We start from the raw sequence: 6,561 nt of genomic DNA on the forward strand, positions 1-6,561 counted from the left end.
ATTATCCTTCTTAGCATGTCTTCATTTATGTATGTGAATGCTATTCTCATATTTGCAAGCAGTGTATACATGTTCCGTACCTTCTCGCTGATGTGGTCAGCCGGAGATAGTATGTTATTGATAATCACACCTAGGTCTTTCTCTCTTTCTGATGTGTATAGGGTTTTATTTCCTAACTTATAATCCCAATCAGGTCTTTTTCCACTTTTACCATACTTGATTACATGACACTTGTCCACATTGAATTCCATTTGCCATGTACTACTCCATTCATGAAGTTTATTTAATTCGTCTTGTAGCTCTTTACAAGAGTCTGTGTTAGTAATTCTCCTTTGTATTTTTGCATCATCTGCAAACATATTCAGATAGCTCTCATTTCCAGTGTTACTGTTTATATCATTTATATACACTAAAAACATGATTGGTGCCAGCACTGAACTCTGTGGTACTCCACTAGTCACTTCTTTCCATGATGAGTAGTTTCCTCTTAGTACTGTTCTCATTTCTCTTTTTATGAGAAAGTCTTGCATCCAACAAAACAGTTTGCCTCGAATTCCTCCTTGATGGTACAGTTTCCATAAAAGTCTTTGGTGTGGTACTGTGTCAAAAGCTTTCTTGAAATCTAAATAGATACTGTCCACCCATCCTTCCCTTTCCTGTATTGTGTTTGTTACTCTGTCATAGTAGCTCAACAGATTAGTAACACATGATTTTCCTTTTCTGAAACCAAACTGTCTTTCTGTTATCATACTGTGTTCTTCTAGATGATTTACCCAAGCTTTTCTTATAAGCTTTTCTAATACCTTGCTTACAACACTGGTCAGTGATACTGGTCGGTAGTTGAGTGGATTTTGTCTATTTCCTTTCTTGAATAAGGGGACAATATTTGCTTTTTTCCAAATACCAGGTAGTTTACCTTGACTCAAGGATTTCTTGAAAATTAAAAATAATGGTTTACTTAATTCCTTTGCACATTCTCGTAGTACCCAACATGAAATTTCATCAGGACCACTTGCTTTTCCTCTGTCTAATCTACTTAACTCCTCCTGTATTACTTTTTCTGCTATTTGTATATCTGGTAGTATGTGTGGACATGCATATTCCACATAGTCCCTCTCAAAATTTTTTTCTTCTGTAAAAACTAATTGGAAATTCTTATTCAGTGCTTCACAAATATCTTTCTCTTGTGTATAAGTGATTCCCTCGTCCGTAATTGATTGTATTATATCTTTTACTTTGGTTTTGCTTCTGATATAGCTGTAAAACAGCTTTGGTTGATCACTACTTTTATTTATTATATCCTCCTCAAACTGTTTTTGGGCTTCCCTCCTTATTCTTGTATAATCGTTTCTTGCCTGTTTGTAATTATTATACGCCCTTTCACTATTATGTCTTCTGTATCTATTCCACAACAAATCTCTTCTTTCTTTTGATTTTTTACATTCTGTATTGAACCATTTCTGTATTTTCTTATTTGCTTCTTTGTGCTGTGGGATGTACTTCTGGATTCCTATTTCATAAAATTCACAGAATTTTTTATAAACAGCATTTAAATCTTGTCCTCTAAGCTCATTTTCCCAATCAACTTCTAAGAAATACTTCTTTAGGTCTTGATAATTTCTCTTTTTATAGTTTAGACTCTTTTTGTAACTGTCATTGCTGTTTACTATGTCATATGCTATCCTGAAGTTATAATATAGTACTGCATGATCGCTTTGGCCGAGTGGAGGGTGATATATTCAACTGTCAATATCATTTTCTTGCCTGGTAAATATTGGATCTAGCACTGAAGGTACATCAAGTCCTCTTTTTCTGGTGGTTTCCCTCACATGTTGCGTTAGGAAGAACTCCTGTACGAGATCCAGGAGCTTTTGGTCCCAAAAGCTTTCTTGGCTAATTATATCTAGAGTATTCCAATTTATATTTGTATTGAAATCCCCAGTTAGTATAATTCTTTCTGATTTCTCTTCCATTTTATGTAGTAATGATCTTAAACTCTGAATTGTACTCTCTGCCAGGTCCTCATATTCATCTCTTTCCCATGTGTTTGATCTGGGTGGCATGTACAAATTGGCTACAATTACTTTACCTTCATATGTGTTGATCTCTACTGCAATCAGTTCTACTTGTGATGGTATATCTAGTTTTATTTCATTGACTTTTAGATTTTTCTTAGTTAATATTATAATTCCTCCTCCTTTTTTTTAATTTCTGTCTCTTCTCCATATATTGTATTCCTCTAAGTTTAGTATGTCATCGGATATCCTTGGTGTTAATTTTGTTTCAGTTAGGCATATTATTTGTGGTTCATTTTCTCTGACATAATCATTTATCTCTAGTAATTTAGATATCATTCCATCCACATTTGAGTACATCAACTTTATCATCTTGTTTATATACTTGTCATGACATGGTTCTACTACCTTCCTCCTTTTTATTCCATCCTGTTTGTGTACCACTTTCGTACCTGTAATCCTATTACTTTGTAAAAAAATTTCTTCTTCTCCTCTTCTGATCTTCCCTCATTTTTTGTTTTTGCTTCCTCCCTTTTCTCTTTCAGTAATTCCAGTTCCTCTTGTGTTAGGCATCTTTTTATCCATACATTTTTGAACTCCTCTTTTTCCATAAGATTCTTTGCATTTTTTAGTATCTCTTCCACAGTGTTTACACTCTGGAAAGTCACCTTTAGAGGTCTTGTCTTGCTTTTCTCATATTTCCCTAACCTCTTGAGTTCCTCTATGTCTTTACTACAGATTTCCTCTGATACTTCTTTCAGTAAGCTCATTACATTTGCCATCTCCTTTTTGTCGCTTGTGATCTTGGTTTTTACTTCTTCCTCTTCTATACCAGTGATTACTATAGATTTGTTCATATCTACTGAATCTCTGACTAACTTTAGATTGTTTTGGATTATTCTTTCCACTTCCTTTTTAATGTTTTTTTCCTCCACCCTTGTTTCTAAGTCTTTCTTTACTTTCACCATTTCAGCATACGTGGTTTCCACATCATTTTTGTAGCTTTGCACAGCTTCATTCACCTGTGTTATCTTCTCAGTATCACTGCTCTGGTCAATAAGACTGCTTACTTGCCTAATTGTCTCTGTGTCATTTTTTAACTCTTCCATAACACTCTCGTGATTGACTACTGTACTTTCCATTTCACTCATTTTCTTCCTAAGTGTACTCAATTCCACTGTTAGTTCACTGATGGTTGTGTCTTTCTTATTGGCCTCCCTTCCTAGTTTTTCTATTTCTTCCTTTTGCAAGTGCATCTGCTTCTTTATTTCATCAATTTCATTTTTGAAAGCCATTTCTAGTTTGTTTACACATTCAACTAGTCTATTGTGAGTCTCCACTTCAACCAGTTCTTGGTAGAAATCATTATTTTGCCTTTTACCTTTATCCCTTTTCTTTTCCAAATTTGCTTTACTAAAGTATGTATCCATTTTGCAATACTAAAAGTGCAGAGTATGTACTTACAATCCCCGTGTTGTTGTGGTCTAAACAAACCTCAGATGACTCAGCGTATTCTTTGGTCTTGGTTCTCTTCCCTGTTTGAACAAGTCTTGTTTAAACTTATTATTTTTTTCCTTTTAATAATGAAAAATCATTTAGTCTAACCTGGTACAGAGCTTGACTCATACAAAGATACTAATTTAGGTAATGCCACTGGCCGTGTTGGTTCGGTAAGGAGCGCCGATGTCGCACTTCCGCCTCGATTGAATCCCTGTGTGTGTGTGTGTGTGTGTGTGTGCCCACTTGAGTGAGGGAGAGCTTAGTTTGATTATACACACTGTCCCGTTTTACCCTTATCCCAAATTTCAGTGAGGTCTAGTGTTCCTTTAATTGCATAATACTGAGCTTGGTTAAGCACTTGAGTTCGGTGACATTTTAAAAACTGCTTGTATGTTATTCTTGCTACCAATCAGTTATAACTGTCAAGTACTGGAGAATGGGGTTAATGAAAGCTATTATTAATGCATTGCGACTGTAAAGTCTTCCAGAAAATAATGTGAAAGTACCAACTGTATAACAAATATATCATTGCACATCATTTTTTTTTAGTTTTCTTCACTACAGTAGCTGTTCCCAAGCCGTAGGAAAGTTTCTAATAATAATAAGAAATAAAGTGTCTTCGAACTGAAGAATTATATGGAGATTGCTTTTAACTATTCACATCGATAGGTTTCTTTTCGGCTTTATTTAATCGTCTGTTTTCATGCAATCATGTCTGAACATAGGGATATGCGTTCTCCGTATCCACTAGTCTATCAGCAATAAGCCAGCAGAGGAATACTTTACTGAAGGAGTAATTTGCTGTTAGGAATTTTGTTTCAAATGCTTTAGCCACTACTTTATATTGCCCATTTAACAATTCATCAGCATCCAATATACTGCCATCATGTTAGTTTAAAATAAGGCCTTCAAAGTCAGACAAAATACAAACAGTGGGTTTTATTACCGTAGGTGTTTCATGTGAAGGTGCAGGGATGAGCTGAGACAGGACTGGCCACAGTTCCAGCTCTACCCTCAAGTAGAGGGAAAGGGGAAGCGTGGCCACACCGCGGTAGTGTGTGTGCGTGTGTGTGTGTGTGTGTGTACCCTACGAACATCCGAATATCTTAGTCGGAGGATGAACTCTCGCGTCGAGGCATTGATTAGATTAGTAATTATACGTGGTGTGTGTGGTAGGGTTTGATAGAAGTTTTTACAAAGTCTCTATGTAATAAGTAACAATGCACTCCTAAGTGAATGATGCAGTCGTTTTTAATGCATTGATTTGCAGCAGACCATCAATAATACGTGTAACTCTGATATGATCCGATGTCCTGCTGGGTCTTATTTATGAATGGGTAGGAATAAATCTTTAGCCAGATTCCCTAATCCCGTAAGGGGTTGCCACAGAGAAATTGCCTCCATATCGCCCAGTCCCCTGCCATTACCCTGCCTTCCTCTCAACTCACACATCCCTCTCTCATATACCTTTCCACTTCATCCCTCCATCTCATCTTCGGTCTTCCCCTCCCTCTCCCTTCCTCCAACTAATTTACATACACTTTCCACTTTAGTCTCTCACTCTCCGTCTGTCTATCCATTTCCCATGTCCAAACCGCTTCAGTGTATTTCACCTAATGCATTCTATCACATCCACATCCACACCACAACGCTCCTTCAAATCCTCATCTGTCAGTCTGTCTCTCCATGTAACTTCACATGCTCCTTTCAGATAACTCATTTCCACTGCTCTGCTCACACTTTTCACTGTGTCCTTCCAGTAAGGTCCAAGCTTCTCCTCAATACGTTAGAGTTGATACCGCAGTACTAACGTGGAACTACTTTTTTTACTTCCATCCTCACTTCCTTATTTCTTATCACTGCTTTCAAAGAACCAGCAACATTTCTTCCCTGTTATACCCTCTCATGCACTTCATCTTCTAAACTTCCATCCTTACTCATCACACTACCAGGTGCTTAAATACTCACATTTTCACATTTTGAACATCCTCTGAATATGGCTCCTTAAGAGTACGAAGTGGTGATCTTGTAATATGCTGCAAAGAGTGAGATTTTAATTAAGTGTACTCCAAATGACTGGAGATTTCGTCACACCATTTCTTTAGGGATTTGTTCAGCAAATTACACCTCAATATCCTCTTGTTTGTTACTAATGCACATTATGTCCATGTGAAAACGATATAAATAACATAAAGGAATAGGCTGAAATATATAATGAAAAAGAAATCGCTATAGAAAAGGTGCTACAGAGCCTTATATATCACATGTAGTAGAGTCTATAGAGTCAACGTGGGGAGACTCATGAGTCTGTGCAACTACACCACAATACTATGCCCTTTTGACTTTTCTGTGGTCTAAAATTGTTATCTGTCTATCTTCAGTGCTGAATTGCAACAATACAATCATTGATAAGTCACTACCTATTTATTAACTTTGATTTCGTCACACATATCTGACGGATTTATCTAAATCGTCGTATAAACCAAAGAAACCACGATTATTTACACATAAAATGCGGTCACTGTAGCATTACAGCTTCACTTGAGATCTATCCTCTTCACCAAATTTGTGAAGTCAAATGAGTAAATTATTTATGCTTGATGCTAACGTCTCTGAGAGTGCATCTGTCAATACCTGTCCCACCCTTTCCAGCAGTCCATCAACATTCCCCGCTCTGTCATGTACGCTTCTTCCTTTGCTTAACTCTACAAGAACCCACAACGAATAACAGTCATTCAGTACGAAGTTTTTCAACCACCTTGTAGATCAACATCATACTCTTAATATGTTGCTACAAAGACGTGGTTTTGAAAGTACCGTCTTTTTCCCTACCGAACCACTTGAAATAGGGTGAAATGGATCGATAATCTGCGCCAAATTATGGTGGAAAAATCTGTAGCATATCGTTTAGCCAGCATCTTTTCATCGTCAAATAACTAAATTTCATGGAATGTTTTAGAGCTAAATCATAATAGGTAAACCACTGCGTTAACTCTCTCGGGTTGCTGGTATTCATTCTCACCGAAATAATATCGTCTGGAATTAG

Source organism: Coenobita brevimanus, chromosome 68, assembly GCF_032717465.1.
Source record: "Coenobita brevimanus isolate Jiangsu-jjx chromosome 68, ASM3271746v2, whole genome shotgun sequence".
NCBI lineage: Eukaryota > Metazoa > Arthropoda > Malacostraca > Decapoda > Coenobitidae > Coenobita > Coenobita brevimanus.